Source organism: Nyctereutes procyonoides, unplaced genomic scaffold (assembly GCF_905146905.1).
Source record: "Nyctereutes procyonoides isolate TBG_1078 unplaced genomic scaffold, NYPRO_anot_genome, whole genome shotgun sequence".
Classification (NCBI taxonomy): Eukaryota; Metazoa; Chordata; class Mammalia; order Carnivora; family Canidae; genus Nyctereutes; species Nyctereutes procyonoides.
In genome coordinates, this window is record NW_026575024.1 from 1,905,594 (window position 1) to 1,922,335 (window position 16,742).

At 62.6% G+C, this 16,742-nt stretch overlaps 1 protein-coding gene across 3 annotated transcripts in view; it reads right to left on the reverse strand.

Moving 5' to 3' along the window:
* Positions 1 to 16,742, reverse strand: part of CDH4 (cadherin 4) — a 500,836-nt gene that overhangs the window by 194,116 nt on the left and 289,978 nt on the right. The window lies entirely within an intron of this gene.

Below are 16,742 nucleotides of genomic sequence, written 5' to 3' on the forward strand. Positions count from 1 at the left end.
GGGCGTCAGGGCCCCGACCTCACTAACCGGAGCATCCTGGGGGCAAGGGGTCACGGCGGCTGCTTACGGCCCCTTGTAAACTAATCGCAAGCCCAGACGCCCCCTCCAAGTTACCCCACGGTTCCCAAACACCCAGGGCCCCCTGTCCGGCTGCACCTGCGGGAGCTGAGGCCTGAGCCCTTCCTGGCAGGTGCAAGCCGCCCGCCTCTCCCGGCGGGAAGCAGTGCGGGTGATGGGTGCACAGCTCCTCGGTTCCTCGCCCCACTGCAGGCTGGAGTGTCAGCCCTGCACTCCCGAAGCGAAGTTTTATGACAGCTTCTGCACTGTGACCTGGATGTTCAGCTTCCAGACTCTCAAAAATCAGTTCAACGAAGTAGCACGCAGAGGAGGATTTTTAAACAAGAAGCTCGAAAGGAAGCTAAAGGATATAGAATGGACTCCAGGTGGCACCCCTCGCCCGCTGGACCGCTTGACTCGGCCTCCCCGCCCTCCTCTCTCCTGGACCCTGGGCTCTGCTGGGGGGATGGAGGTGGAACGCAGGAGGCCAAGGTCTGGTCGCAGAGGAAGCCACGCTATGGCTCGGGTTACACTCGGGTGGCCCTAGAGGGGAGAGAGGCCCCATGCTCAGAGCGAGCTCCTTCCCGAAGGGCCTTTCCCTGGAAACACCGAGAACGGCAAACACTGATCCCAAGCACTTCATGCGGTAACTCACCTGCTCTTGGCCACAACCCTGGGAGAGGTCACTCTTACGACCCATCCGCAGGCGCTGAGACATGGGCAGGTGGGTGGACCCGAACCCGGGGAGTGGGTCTGTAGCTACCCTTCTACGGGGGCTACACCCCCGGCCCTCGTCCCTGCCCCTCGCTCCCTAGTGGTAAAGGCAAAACAAGATACTCGCCTAAATGGAGACTAAGAAGGAACGAGAAACGGGAGTTTCTAGCATTCTCGCCCCACAGCAACCCGCCCGGTGGTGTCACCCCCGCCCCTACTTTACAGACCAGGATGCAGAGCGAGAGTGCTAGGATTCGAACGCAGCCCTGCCAGTCCCCCTGCCAGACTGGGCCTAAGGTCGGCGCCGAATCATGCGGAGGAGGAGGGTGCTCCCAGCACAGTGCCCCCAGAGCAGGCTGTGACAACGCCCGCTGACCCTGCTCCTTCCCCCAGAGCCTGTGGAGGGGGACATCGTCTCCCTTCTGAAAGCCCACTCCTGCTCCCACGTGGTCAGAAAGACCCGGAGAGTGGACGAGCACAGACAGGTCATCCTCCTTCTGTGTTACCTGAGCTGCTAGTTAACTGGTGGTGTGGCCCCACCCATACATGCTCAGCAGGTGGCAGGGCCCAGCACCCTCTGTAGGCAGATGCTAGTGCAGCCCAGTCAGTGGTGTGGCCATGACAGTGGTGGGACATGCCTGGTCTCCCGCTTAATTGTTCACTGGGGCACGGTCCACGGTTCTGGCCAGATGGCGAGGTGTCCTGGGCCAACGCCTGTCCTGGAACGACAGCTGGGGGGGAACTGTGGTTGATTCCCCGTGATGCCCCAAGCAACGTAGTGCTGTGTACGCGTGTGTGCATGCACAGATGTGTGCATGGGTGTGCGTGTGCATAGGCATGTGTGCACGCATGTGCATGTGTTATGTGCATGGGTGTGCACAGACGTGTGCATAGATGTGTGTGTGGTATGCACCGACGTGTGCGTGTGTGTGCATGTGTGTGCACAGGCATGTGTGTGTGCATGGGCGCACATGCTTTTTTCCTGTTAAATGCCTTTACTCTGTCACTTTGAGGTAAAAACACAGAGCCTGCACTCCTGGCATTTGACAGTTTTCATTTTACTTTGCAAATCAGCCCTTTGACTTGACTTTCTACCGTTTCGTGTGAGTCATGTTTCCAGAACTCCCGCTTTGCTGACACAGCAGATTTGGAATGAATATTTTGTGCCAGAGAAAGGAGGCTGTGTTAGGGCTGGGCATGAGGACGCGTGTCTGGGCGGATGACCAAGGTGCCACGTGAAGCCAAGGGCATGACCCGGGGCGCTCTGGTGGCTCAGGATGTAATGACAGGTGGAGTCAGACCCTGGCCGGCACCCCAAGGCTGAGCTGGACCTGCAGGGAGTTTATCAGGGGGCCCCTACATCCGGGGAGACGCCTGCTCGGGGACATGTCCCAGCACTATGCTGGCACTGATGAGGCCCCTCCCTCGCTCCACATGCCTGTGGACAGCAAGGACAGGCTGGGTGGCAGCTGCAGGCTGTGTCACCCACCCCCCACCCTAGAGCCCCCCGTATTCAGTGTCGCATAATTGCCAAGAACAACAGGGTCTGCTGGGGCCACCAAGGAGATCACGCCGCACGGAGACTTCACCTTCCCAGTAACAGACGCCTCTGTAACCCCATCTGCAGTTCTGAGCCAACGGGAGTTAATAACTCTTCCAGCAATTCAGAATTGGAGAATGTTCCAGCATAGTGTTTAAGGCTGGATGTGCCTCTAAATCTGTAGAAATGCTTTTCTTCCCTAATTTAATTCATGGCCCTTGGCTGAAATGCTTTTGCAGATTTTTATAGTGCTGTCAGCCTTAATGAATCGATGATGACCTGCCCAGGGACAGGCGGTGGCTGCTTCCTGACCTTGGCTGGGTGGTGGGGGGGCAGGTGGGGGAGGGCTCTGCATAGTCGGGACGCTGAGCCCTGGGCCGCGTCTGCCAGGTAGTGAGCCACCGGCTCAGACACCTGCGTCACTACATTCCTCATGCGGTCACGGCGAGCCTGTGTCTCTGACACTTGGACAGGTGAGCCCAGGTAGGTCCGATGCCGACGCCCACACTGCTGTCACCACACCCCGGTCCTCCTTGTGGCGGCCTCACAGGATGGCTGGGCCATGGCATGAAGATGCCCGCCTGGGGCTCCCAACTCCATGCTGAGTCCCTGCAGTGGAACGAACACACGTGCCCAAAGGGTCCTGCATGTCAGCGGCCAGGAGACCCGTTTACTGGGGAGTTAAGTCCCGTCTGGGGACAGATGGTGTGCAGCAGGGTGAGGATGGCTCTCCTTTAGGTGACTGTTTCTCTAATGAGCCAAATTCTCTCTCTCTCTATTTCTTTTACATTTTTTAAAAAATTTAAATTTGCCAACATATAGTGTAACACCAAGCCAACTTCTCAGGGCAAATACCGCCAAGTGTGCTCAGCCTGTTGGGGTCCTGAAAAGGAAGAAGTTATAATCTAACCCAATTAGGTGTGATGGTCCTCCTGGGGGTGACAGCCCTATTGGGGGTGACAGTCCTCCTGGAGGTGATGGCCCTACTGGGGGTAATGGCCCTCCTGGGGGTGATGGTCCTCCTGGAGGTGATGGCTCTTCTGGGGGTGACGGTCCTCCTGGGGGTGACGGCCCTCTTGGGGGTGACGGTCCTCCTGGAGGTGATGGCCCTCCTGGGGGTGACGGTCCTCCTGGGGGTGACGGTCCTCCTGGGGGTGATGACCCTACTGGGGGTGATGGTCCTCCTGGGGGTGACGGCCCTACTGGGGGTGATGGTCTTCCTGGGGGTGACAGCCCTACTAGGGGTGACAGTCCTCCTGGGGGTGATGGCCCTACTGGGGGTGATGGTCCTGGGGGTGACGGCCCTCCTGGGGGTGATGGTGATGACATGGCTGCAGGAAGAGTCCCACCACATGGAAGGCCTGTGGTTGAACCGAGCTCCTTTCTCCCTCTGCTAGGGCTTCCCCAGCTTTGCCTGGACAGCCACCCAGACATGGCAGCACTGAAAAGGGAGAAAGAGCCTCTGCTGCCATCAGCGACAACCAGGGAACACCAGGCACGAAATGGGAAAAAGCCAGAACTCTCCCCCAAACCACAGGAGGCCCTGCTCTTACCCCCACCTTCTTGTCACTGTCTTCCCTGCCCCTCCTTCTAGGGCATCCCTCTGGTCCTGCAGAACCCCTGGACCCCACGCAGGGCCTCGGACACACAGGAGAGCCACGCCTCCTGCCACGGCCACTGCCAGGGGCCCATCTCTGGTCCTGACAGCACGCGTGGGCCCAGAGAGCGGCAGGGACAGCAGAGCACTGACTATCCCACGGCGCGGACTGGGGCCTGATGGTTCAGCCTGCAAGCCACGGGTCGGCTGGCAAACCCAAGGCCACCCCCCGGCCTTCCTGTGGACACAGAAACACAGACCCGGCATGCCCTGGGCGTGCCCTGAGTGTGCCCAGCACCCAACCTGGGCGGCCACGTGCGTCTGCTGAGTCGGGGCTGGAACTTGCGGCGTGAGGAGCCGTTGGCAGAAAGGGCCCGAGGGTCGTCCAGAGACAGGCCAACAGCGTAGCCCGGACTCCCAGCTCTCTTCAAACATTAATCAATGCCTCATGTTTAATTAATCTTTGCTGAGCTTGCTGGGTGATGAAAGCGGAATTTTCTATCAGTAGGAAAAACATGTATAGGTTCAAGGCTCTTCTATAATTCTCTGCTGGCGAATTCCTGCCGACCCTTGAAGATCCATCTCCCATCCCCCCGAGTCTTGATGCCTCTCTTGCCTCCTCCCCACGGGCCGTGACCGGGGCTCACACCTAGAGGCTTATTTGCATCTTATGGCGGCCGGCACACTCGTCTAAACTCACTGGTGGTCCCCTGGACGGTGGCGGCTCGGGGCCGGGCGCTGGCCGACCCGCAGTACCTGGCTCGCTGCACGCGTGTCTTCCGAGTTGTCTCTGCACCCGTCTGCAGTGCGCTCCCACGCACCCCCCGGGGCAGGACCCTGCACCCCCTGGATGGGATTGGGGCCATCTGGGTCGCGGTGAGCTCGGCCACAGAGACACCCGTGAGCTCATCATTCGTGCCCCGGAGGAGCTGGTGCAGGCTCCTTGGTGCAGGGAGGCGGACCCGGCTGTCCCGTTGGGATGTCCCAGAGACCCAGGAGTGAACTGATTTTGACCGTGTGGCTTCCTTCCACTACAGGGAGATCTTGTTATTTTCTCTGGGATTTTCTACCCAAATCTACCGCTAAACATCAAAGCGACTAAGTTTCACGGGGAAGTGTGATCTATGGCCCTCTTTCTCCCATCAGCTCTCCCGAGTGGACTATCCGCTAAGATAACACAACAAAAGCTCCTGCAAGAAAGTAATTACTCCAAAACCCAACAGAAGGCAATTTATGGCAAAACAGAACTGCGTTCGGGTTCATTCGGCATCTGACAAAGAGGCTCTGAGATGACAAAGATGGGCTTTTTCATCGCCAGATAACCAGACTGTTCTCTGGGCACCGCGGTATCCTTAATATGAAAAAAAAACATAAAATAATTGGCCAGCTGACCTGGGGTCCACCAAGAAATAGAGATGCCGCTCACGCCTTCAGCTTCTGCGTTCAGAATATAAATCGCCCAAGGAGACAGAGATGGATCTTTCCAGAAAACAACCCTTCCCTCTAGAACTTCGCAGGGTGGTGGGACATTTGTGGACAAGCACGGCCTTGATTTATCCCTGTCCCTTCTCACCGGCGGTGGTACTCGCGGTGTCCGTCCGGCCCACAGGAACCGCACGGCGGGTCTCGGGGGCAGGTGGCTGCATGTCCCGTCCGTGCCCACCACGCTGCCAGGGGACGCTTCCTGTTTCAAGATCGTGAGGCCCCTCTGGGCTTCCCCAGATCCCTCGGCCGACGCCCCCCGGGCTGCGCGTGGTCTCCGGACGGCCCATGTCCCCCACCTCGACGCCCCCGTCCTAGATCCTGCGTCCCCGTCACCTCCTCCCCCCGCGGATCTCCTCCGCGTCCACACCAGGCCTGCTTGCCACCTGCAGAGCCCCGGAGGCCCCGCAGAGCACGAGGCTCCCTGCGTACGCGCACACGGTCCCCCAGGAGAGCCTCAGCCCTCCTTTCCCCTGCGTGGCTCGTTCTCTTCTGGAGAGTGGTGGGCGCGGAGCTGGGCGGCACGAGGCCAGGAGCAGGGTCAGGTGGGGGCCGGGGTCCTGCGGTCAACAGCTTCCCGGAGGGGGCTCGCCCCTTCCATTCACCCCTGGGGGACGTGCTTCTGTCCTGCAACCTTCCGTCCCCCAGCCTCCGGTGGGACCCCTCACCTTGTCCCACCCACCTGTCCATCCACCCAGCCATCCTTGCGCCATCCTTAGGTGCAGGGTCCTTCTCCACCCTCCACGGTCTTGGAGGCCCTCAGTGATTAGGACTCCGGCCACCTCCGTGGCCTCGTCTGTAACTGTGTCCCTGGGAAGGCTCCAGGTCCACCAGGCGCAACCCCCAGGCACCTCTGCCTGCCGCTGGACTGCCAGTCCACTTCCCAAGGAGTCACACGCACCCCACCCCCAGCCGGGATGCAGGGAGCCCTCTTCTGGAAGCTTCTGGGACCTTGGCGCTGTCCTCCCCGTGCCGACCTCCTGAGTGAAGCCGCCTTGGGGCCCGTGTGCTGCACTTGACAGGCGCCTTGAAGATCCTACTCAGAGGTTCGCTAGTGAGGCAGCCCAAGGGGATGAGGAGGTTAGCGACAAAGGCCAGCAGGGCTGCCGCTGGCAGTGGGGGGGGGGGGGAGTCTGGCCCCACGGGACAGAGCAAGAGCTGCGGATGGACAGGTTCCAGAACCCTCTCTTCACAAGCCCAGCATGCGGCGAGCCGAGCGCGTGGACGGCACCGTTCCTTGGGCGCCGCATCTGCAGCAACGATGCTCCCCTTGTGGCCAAGCTGGCCTGTGAGCGGGGCGCCAGGCTGGCAGCATGGGGCGGCCTGGGGGGGGCGGGCTGACGGCGCCGGGAGAGATGATCCACTCGGTGGGCCCCCCCGAGTGTTCACATGGCCCGTGGTCCCCAGGATCCCGCGGGGCTACACTGGAGAACGCATCGTGCGAGCTCTTGCAGCTGCAGCTCCACCCGGGCTGCGTCCCGACGGAGGCCCCAGGAAGCCAGCAAAGCAAGGACGGAGCGAGCCCGGGAGTCTGGGGCGGGGGCAGAGACCAGGGAAGGGCTCGGGCGGAGTCTTGGTTCTCAGGAGGGCCCCGAGCTCGGGGACGGGAAGGGGGCACCGTCCAGACTCCCAGAAACCAGCCTTCAGTGAAAAAAACCAACACAAGTGCCCACAATCCAACTGGGAAAAAAACAACCCTAAGTTAGCGTCTGCCCGACAGCGACCTCATGCTGTCTCCCCAGACACATGCTTCAGGGGCCCGGGCGGCGGGGGACGTGGTGGGGGCTCCGCCGGGTTGACGGCTGTGCCGTGGGGGGGCTGCCCCTCCGCAGGGTCCACCCAGCTCCTCCCTGCACAGGGCGCAAACCCACCCAGTGGGCTCCTTCTTATTGTGTCGCTTTCTTCCGGTGCCACGGAAGCCTTCAGCCGAGGGAGGGAGGACAAAGCTGGCCGATGACAAGGTTCCTCGAGGGCTGGGACACAGGGAGGCGAGTGGGAGGACAGACGCGGGAGGAGGAGCAGGCCAGTCAGCACCGAGCTGCGCGGCCGGGCAGCTTCTGATTCCCGATAACAGTCGGCGGGGGCGGGGGGATGGGCAGGATGGGGGGATGGGCAGGATGGGGGGCTGGTCGGGATGGGGAGATGGTCAGGGAGGGGGACAGTCGGGGCGGGGGGTGTCAGGATGCGGGGCACAGTTAGGGTGCAGGGGATGGTCAGGGAGGGGGATGGTCATGACTGGGGGCTGGTGGGGCGGGGGCAGTCGGGGCAGGGGGATGGTCAGGATGGGTGGATGGTCAGGGCGGGGGGCTGGTCAAGATGGGGAGATGGTCAGGGAGGGGGACGGTCAGAATGGGGGATGGTCAGGATGAGGGGGACAGTCAGGATGGGGGGACGGCAGGGCAGGGGATGATCAGGGAGGGAGACGGTCAGGGTAGGGGGATGGTCAGGGGGGACGGTCAGGGTAGGGGGATGGTCAGGGCAGGGGATGGTCAGGATGGGGAGATGGTCAGGGTAGGGGGATGGTCAGGGTAGGGGGACGGTCAGGGTGGGGGCATGGTCAAGGTGGGGGGACAGGAGCTCCCAGGAGAGCATGGGACATGGGGACAGCACTCAGTGGACGCTGCCCCAGGGGATCCAAGCGGGACCAGTGGCCCCTGTGCCCCCTGCATGGCCCACGGCAACCTCGGGACAGAGGGCGGGTGGCTCCCGGGGGCACCAAGGGTCAGGTCGTGGTGGCCTTGCTGGGCTCTGTGGCTCCACGGGGAGGGCGGCAGCTGGTGGGATCCCCACACAGCAGGGAACTGGGCCAGCGTCCCGGCCGTGACTCTGCTCACAGTCCTGGAGGACGTAACCACGGGGGTGAGGGGGGCCTAGGGCCCACGGGACCCCTCTGTGCCATCCTTGCCACTTCCCACAAATTTATTTTGAAATACAAACTTGGAACAAGAAGAAAAAAAAAAGCAACACAAGCAAAACAAGTCAAGGCAAGCACACGAGGCCCCGGAGCCACAGGGAGACCAGGGGTCCCTGGTCTGAGGGCCCAGGATGCGCCGTGGACGGTGCGGGGGGGGGGGGGCATCCCCACTGAGCTTCCGTGTCAGGCAGCAGATGAGAAAATTAATTATTCAAGCAAAGATCCTCGTTTAAAACACCGCAGGAGGCTTATCAGCGTGATAAAGGTCCTAGCAGGTCTCTCCCTAAAACAGAACTTTCTTATTTTTAATGGTTCGCGTCACATCCTCCTCGAGTAACTAGAAACCTGCTTCTTGCCTTTTCACACTAAGGTTTGGATTTCGCCGCGTCTCAGTCCGGGGTGACCCGGGGCCTCGGCGAGGCGAGGCCTGAGCTTCAAGGAGGGGGCGCAGGCCGAGCGCCGACGCCCACAGGTTCCGCATCAGCTGTGAGCGCAAGATCTGCGAGGGGCGCATCCGAGGGGCGCATCCGAGGGGCGCATCCGAGGTCCTCAGGCTGGGGATGACACGAGACGGTGATCAGGACCCCAGGGCCGTGGGCGACAGGCCGCACTGAGCAGCCGGGGCAGCGGGGGAGACTCGCGGGCGTGTGGGCGCCGCCGGGCTGTGCGCCGGGAGCAGGTGCCGGGCAGCAGAGCGAAGAGCCGGCCCAGGGCCCAGGGGGCTGCCCCCAGGCGCACACGCCCCCCAGGCAGGCATCGGGCACCAGGAACTTGGAACCAAGTCTCCTGCCCTCGGTTTCTCCGCTCAGCAGGGAGGGTCCCACGTGCCCAAACACTTGGGTTCTGCGCACATCCGCACGGAGGGCCGAAGGAGAACCAGAGGCTCCCGGGGCTGAGGGGCTACCTTACGTGTGTGTTCGTCCCCAGGCCCCGGCCGAGTGTGGGGCACACAGCAGGTGTCCACAGATAGGACGACGGCCGCGTCCTCATTACCTGGTGCGGCTCAGGTGCCACCTCCTCAGGGAGGGCCTCCAGGCTTTCCTGAGCCCCTGCCCATTTCCTGCTTAGCCCCGTCGGCCTCATTGTGTGTGGGGGCCTCATCCGCCCGCCTCCCCACGGGCACGAAGCACAGGGACCGTCTCCGTGCTCTACCCCCGACGCCTGGCTCGACGCCGGCAGGCTGGGAGCACAAGCGTTTTTCTAAGAGGATAACTGAACTGGACGTGGTTTGCGGCCGTAGCGTTTCGAGCGGGCTTCGCGGAGTACAGGCGCCGGCCGCAGGACTGGGATGCCCAAGCTGGGTCCGGCCCGCGCCCACCTGGATCCCGGAAAGTCTCAGGGTCCTGAGGAATTTTAAATCATGATATACACTTAGGTTCAGCCAAATGCGGAGACGACAGGGCCCTGAGGCCCCGGGGCGGGTGACGCCCAGCGGAGGGCTCTGGAGCCCCAGGCAGGCCCTGAGGCGCGCTGGGATGTCTTGGGGAGCCAGGACCCCTGGAGGCCACCACGAGGCAGCACCGGCCCTGACCCCAAGGGCTTCCTGGTCTTTGCTCCAGGCGCTCCCTCCGCCGCGGCTGGGCCCGCAGTATGGAGCAAAGCGGCGGGGGCGGCGGGGCACCTGGGCCACCTCTCCCAGTTCCGGCGGGCTCGTGTCCCGGGCACGGCCATGAGGCCCCGGCACGTTGGGAGAAGCCAGGGCTCGCCGTGCAAACGCCGAGGTGCGACAGCGGGCGCCTGGCGGGGGCACAGAAAGTTCTGGGCCGGGGACGGTGGCCGGGCTTCCCCAGGGTCTGGGGAGAACTCGCGTCGGAGCTCAGCTCCGCTGGACGTCCCGGGGCCGGGCCGCCCCTCCTAGGCCTCCAAGGGCACCAGGAGCTTCACCAGAGCCTCTTGCCCACCTTGGAGCCCCTACCCCATGGGTCTGCGTGTCCCCAATTGCACACTGGGGCAACCACCGGTGCCCATGACCCTCACCCCTGCCCTCGTCTGCCCAACTAGAGGAGCAGCGTCCCGTCCAGAGACCGGAGACCTCGTAACGGAGAAGCCCAGAGGGCCCACGTGGCTGTGAGGAGGAAGGGGACTCGGGGACCAGCACCCTCGCTGGGCAGGACCCGGGTGGCCGGCGTGGCCGGCTGCAGCAGGGCCTCGGCACCCCCACTTCTCCCCCTCAGCTTCCGCGGCCACCGCCAGTGGTCGTTATGACCAGGACTCCCTGTAATTGGAAGATATAAACCTTCCAAGTTCGGAGCTGTCTCAAATTCATCCTTAACTTAAAAAGAAACATCAATGATTAACGCTTTAATCGAACCGCATGTGCCGTGGCAGCGGGTGCGGAGGACAGATAAGCCCCCCCCCAACCCCGCCTCGGGGGACTCACTCCCCAGACCCCGGAGGCCAAGCTCTGAATTATTTGTTTTAATTTCATGTCCGGCATCGCTGGGTGCCCAGAGCCTCCCGTCTGCCCCCCCCTGGCCGGGGCAGCTCCGAGGGACGTCGGCCAGAGGTCAGAGCCTCGGGCAGGCTGGGTGGCCGGCAGCCAGGGAGCTCCTGACGTCCCGGTGGCCGCCGCCGGCCCCCTGGCCGCACTGAGCAGCGCCCCTCCCGCCCGCGGCCCAGTACCACGGGGGGCGCCCTGTGCCCCGGCATCTGCAGAGAAGGGACTCCGCCCGCTGGCTTGGGAGCAGAGGTGCCCCAGACACACCCCGGGCTTGTCTGTGAGGTGCCGCGGCTGAGAGGCACACGCAGGTGCACGCTCATCAAGCATTTATGGAGCCCCACTGTATGCAGTGCATCACCCGAGACAATGCTGGAGGGATGGGCGAAGTCCCGATGCCACCCGGCCCAGGGCCGTGGGAGGGGAGCAGGGCCCTGCCGCCCGCTCCTGACTGCACTGCACACCTGTCCACGGGGCCCGCTATGGGCCCAGCACGGCGAGGCTCATGGACGCCTCTCCCCAGGGCGCCCCCTTGTCTCTGCTCTGCTTCTCGGGCACGAGTGTGCTCGGTGTGAACGCCCGGTGCCAGCCCTGCAGACCAGCTGGTGGGGCGGCGGGCCCCCCGGGGCCAGGCCAGCCTGGCGGGCAGGGGGCTGGAAGCACTCTGTCCCTGAGGACCCCCCGGCCCCGGGCAGGAGCACTCGGGGGAGCTCCCCGCCCGTAGTGAACACGGCGGGACGTGGAATCCTGAAGCCTGCCTGAGTCGGGGCCGGGGGGCGAGGGGGCATGCGACGGGGCCTGAAGTCTGAGGCGGAGGCAGACGCAGCTGAGCAAGCCCCCAGGGCTCCCAGGGGTGGTGCCCAATTCCGTGGGTGCTGGGGGTAGGGGGGGCGTGTGAAGGGTGACAGGGGCGCGGAGCCTGTGGGCCTCGGCAATCTGCCAGGGCGGTCAGAGGTCCCGGCAGAGGGCGCAGTGCGTGTGACAGGGACGCGTGGGGCATGTGAGGGGCCGGGGTCCCTGGGAGGGGCCTCGGGGAAGCTTGGCACCCCAGGGCCGCAGAAGTGGGCTGAGAATTCCCACTTTGTGCAGCAGGGGGAGGGGGGAGGGGGGAGGGTGGGGGGATGGAGACCCTGGGGTGGGGGGTGAGGAGAGCCTCGGAGGCCGTGGGCCTCAAGGGCCGCGAGGGAAGAGGCAGGTCTCTGGGGGGCACTGACGAGAGGGAGAGCACTGGGGAGGACCCTGCAAACAGCCACGGCCAGCGGTGCTGCCCCCAGGCCTCCCCCAGATGCCCCGGGACAGCATCTCCCCCACGGCCGGTGATGCTGCCCCCATGACCCCCTCAGCTGCCCCAGGACAGCATCTCCCCCCATGGCTGGCGGTGCTGCCTCCAGGCCCCTCGGGTGCCCCAGGACAGCATGTCCCCCCATGGCCGGCGGTGCTGCCCCCAGGACCCCCCAGCTGCCCCAGGACACTGCCAAACGCTGGGCTCGCAGGGCCCAGACACGCCCAGACCCGTGTGTGGGGGAAGGAGGAGGAGGGAAGTGGGCAGGGGAAGGCAGGAGGGGCTGATGAACAAGCAGGGCCCAGGGCCCGGGCATATCTCGAAACAGAGTCAAGTAACAAGCCTGTGACCCCTGCCCCGGGGACGGATGTGAAGGCAGCTCCCACAGGAGAAGTGACACCTGCGGGGGGCGGGTGGCACCTGGGGGCACCTCCCGTATCTGGCGTCGAGTAGAGAAGCTGGTTTGTCTCCTTGAAATTCCCTCCAGCAAATGACGCAGCTTTGAACACGGGCGCTGGCAGGAGGGGCGGGGCGGGGAGTCGGGGGTGGGGCACGGGGTGTCCCAGCCCAGAGCACCCCCTGAGGTTCGCACCACCCTGGGTGGGCCGTTCCCCGAGACGGCACAGCCCTGTCCCGGCGCCGTGGTGCGGAGCCCCCGGCCCGGGTGGGAGGCCACCCCTGGTTAGGTGCTGCTGCGGGCCCGCCCGCCCTCCTCCCAAAGCCGCCAGGCGCCCGCCTGTTCCCACCGTCCCCCGAAGGCGTGCCTAGTTTTGCTAATCGGTGCTGAGCGCCCCCCACCCCGTGGACCGGTGTAGGGGTGCAGCCTCTCCTCCCCTGGGGGCGTGAGGAGGATTCAGAACCCCGACTTCAGGGGTCTCACCCGTCTAGGCGGAGAGGTTTGCAAACAGCGTGTCTTTCTAGGATACATACTCATTTCCTGCCCTGAATTTAATTTTTCTTCAAGTGCAATTTAAAAAAAAAATCCAGGACACTCTAAAAATGCTGGCCTTCCTATAGTTTTATACATAGGGTAAGGGCAACAGGTCACATATTCTTTTCTGTTCCCTTAATAGGAGCCACGGCAGCGTCTGCAGCCAACAGAGCCCCAGTGGGGTGGGGGGGGGGGCTGCGGGTCCTTCCTGCCCACGGAGGCGACGTTCCAACAGCTGCATGGCGGGGCTCTCGGCCAGTCGGAAGGGACCAGCGTGGCCGGACCCCTGCAAGCCAGCTGGGTGTCCGTCCGTCCCGCGTTTCCAGCACCCCAGAGCGTGTAACGCACACGCATGTGCACACACCTGCACGCATGCTCGGCTCATGAGCCCACATCGCACGTCAAAGCAAAACAAACAAAAAATATATGACGAGTCCATCAAACGAAGGGAGCTGGCATCTTCAATCCGGATGGCTCCCAAGGGAGTGGACGTTCCCTGCACCCCGTGTCCTCTGCTCCGACCACTCTGCTTACCAGGAACCCCTCCCTGGCCACCCTACGATTTCCCTCAGCCCTGATTCCCTGCCACCCTGAGGTGACCCACTGTGTCCAGCTCTACCGTGGCCACTTCCCAAGGGCAGGGATCAGCGCCCCTCCCGCCCCCCACTCCACCGCCTGCACCTGGAACCCTATAAGCGCCCCAACACCTGCTGAAGGAAGGGATGGCCCTCGGGGTGCAGGGGCTGCAGGACCACCCTGCCCCCAGAGAGCCGGCCGCCGAGCACTGAAGGTGGGGCCGTGCATCGCAGGTGCGCCGTTTGCATGATGCTTTCTGACCCACCGAGGGCCTTCCACGCACTCGGTGCCGTTGGATCCTCCCTACGAGGTGGGAACAGACGTCAGGGCCGCGGGACTTGTGATCGGAAGACCCGGGGCCGAGCCGCAGCTCTGCCCAGGACCACATAGCTCACAATCTCCTGGAGTCTTGATTTCCTTATCTGAAAGGTGGGGGTGATGATCCTAAAGCTTCCCTGCTCCAGGGTGAGCCCGGGGCTAGGAGGGGAGCAGCCAGCTCGCGCGCCGCAGCCCGCTACATCATCCGTTTTGAGGTACGAAGGTCCCGAGCGTCTCAACAGTGTCTGCCTATACAGCCAAGTCTAAAAAAATCCCTGAAAAACAAACAAAATCCTTGTTTTTTTTTTCCTCTCTTTAAAAATGTTGTTTTCACTGCTTTCAGATTTGTTTTCCTTGATCTGCTGATATTTGGTTCTCACAATGAGTAGATGATCATTATTCCTGACCCTAATATAGCCCCGTGTTTCTCATGCTTCGTCCTCCCACGCCGTCGTTTTGTAACAAACCACCACACAGGCTGCTCAAAACCGTGGATGCCTCACACGCAAATCCTTAATAAAGATGCCAAGTTGGTTCAGCAAATGTCAGAGATTTCTGATGTCATGGGGGGGGAGGGAAGAGTTCTCATTAAATATTTGAATTTGGGATAAATATATTAATTAAATACTCAGAGCAACACACACTTGCTCAAAGTGGCCCTCCCTTCCCCGTCGGGTGAACAGAATGTTTCCACGCGGGGTTTGGATGCCCCCCGGCCTCCTGGAGCCATCAGGAGAATCCTGGCGGAGGCTCCCGGCGCCACCCCCCAGGGACACTTCCCCCCGCCCTGCCCCTGTGGGTCTCGTTATGGGCATTTGTAGGCTTCTTGGCCATCATACGTCACCTCATTGTGAGGGGCCCAGGAAGGTCTCCATGACTCGGACACAAAAGCTCCCTCCACCCGGCTTCTGAGCCTCACAGCTAATCTGCAGCGACAGGTAGTTAGACTCGACTCTCTAGTCGTTAGCTGCATGGCGCTGGGCACCTGGCCGACCTCCTGGCCTCATCTGCTGCAGGCCCTGCAGGCTCACAGCCAGGCTGGCGCTGGAGGGGTGCGGGCAGGCTCCTCCAGGCGCCCGTGCGATACGCCCCGTGCTCTGTGTGGACCCTGCACGCTGCAGGGCTCTTCCGGGGGTGAGGTCACCGCCGCGAGCATGGCTATCGGTCCACCTGCCTAGCAGGCTGGCTTCGCAGAGCACCTGCTGGACGCGCGGGGCATCTGGCTGATCTTCCGACAACCCTCCCAGGGAGGGAACTGCGGCCACCCTCGTTTTACAGGTGACGGGATGCAGCCCCAGGAAGAATAAGCTGCTCGTCTGCAGGCACGGAGTGAGGCGTGTGGAGTCCAGGCGTGAACTCTGGCCATCTGAGCTGGGGCGGGGATGGCGCCTCAGTGCTGGCCCCGCCAGGCTCGGATTTCTCCCAGGGGTGGTCTTCAGGCCTCTCTCTGCTCAGATGCGGAGCGAACCTTGCTTTCTGTTTGCAAATATACTCTGTGCCCGGTGACTTGCTACGAGGGCGTTTGCCGTTGATGGCTGGTCCCCAGGGATGCACGGTGACACGTCAGCATCTCCCTAAAGACCGGGGATGACGGGCTTTCAACAAATGACCCTGCTGTACACAAAAGACAGCGTGGCCGCCGGCTGTGCTCCGATCCGTCCGCCGGGCTCCCCTCGAATGGTTTAATTAGCTGTGCCGTTGTGCTGTTTTAGGTGTTCAGTTTGTTCTAGAAATTGCGTGCTTCTCTGGTCAGGTATTTCTGAAAGTGTTCACGAAGGTATAGTCTGTACGAAGCAGACATAAGTGAAATAGGCACAGCCGCTCTCTGCCCTGCGGGGGAGGGGGACACGTGGGACAGAGAAAGGCGACGGGGGCAGGAAGTGGCCGGGCCTCTCCCTGGAGGTGGGGGCAGAGCACAGCTGCTGGCTGCTGCCGACGGGACATCCCGAACGCTCCGCTGTGTGCAGGACCAGGTGAGTCCCGCGACCCTCACCTCAACCAGGGAGGAGCCGCCCTCAGCTCCATTTTGCAGACGGAGAAACCGAGTCTCAGAAGGCCATTGGATAACCTCCTCGCCGCCACCCAGCAGGCGCACAGCAGCATCAGAGTTGGAACCGCGGCTCCTGCAGTCAAGTCCAAGCTCTGACCTCGGTGCTCCACGTGTCCGGCACGGTCACCCTGCGTGACCGTCACAGGCGCGCCTCTCCGGTCTGATGACCAGGTAACGTGCTTCGTCGGGCAGGTTCCTCCCGTGGGCCGGGCGGCTGATGAACCCCGGCCGACCGGCCCCGCGTGCCTGCAGCTCACCGCTCGGACGTCCGGCCTCCGGAGCTGTGGCATCTGTGGGAGCGGCCACGCTGACCCAGAAACGCCGTCAGGACCTGCTTCCCAGCTTTCCGGGCTTGGAGCAGCACGACTGAGTTTTTCCTCTTCCTGTTCGATACCTGGTGCAATCCTGGCTTTCGCCGTGTGGTGCGTGTGTGCGTGAGGACCGACTGAGACACGGGAGCGGGAGCCACGCGCGTGAGGCCCACGGTGGCCAGTTAACAGGCGGCCGGTAACCGACAGCACCCTTCCTCCGCGGAAGCAAGGCGGGCTTTGATGGGAAGCCTAGAATGACAGTTTAAACACTTGCCCTGTTTTTAAATTAAACACCTTCGTGTGTGAGGGGTCCTTAGACAGAAGCACACGTTTCATTTCAAAGTGGGTTTTCATCTGTGCCAGATTAAGTAAAATACACAATTAGTGAATGTAGATACCATCAAGGATCCGAATTAAGTATCAGAGCCATCTTGTACCCCGATGACTATGAATTACTTTCAAAAAAGACCCTGAACCATCAGCCACCCTTCCCCGTGCCGCGCCCGGCTGTTGGGTGTCGCACGCTGAGTGAC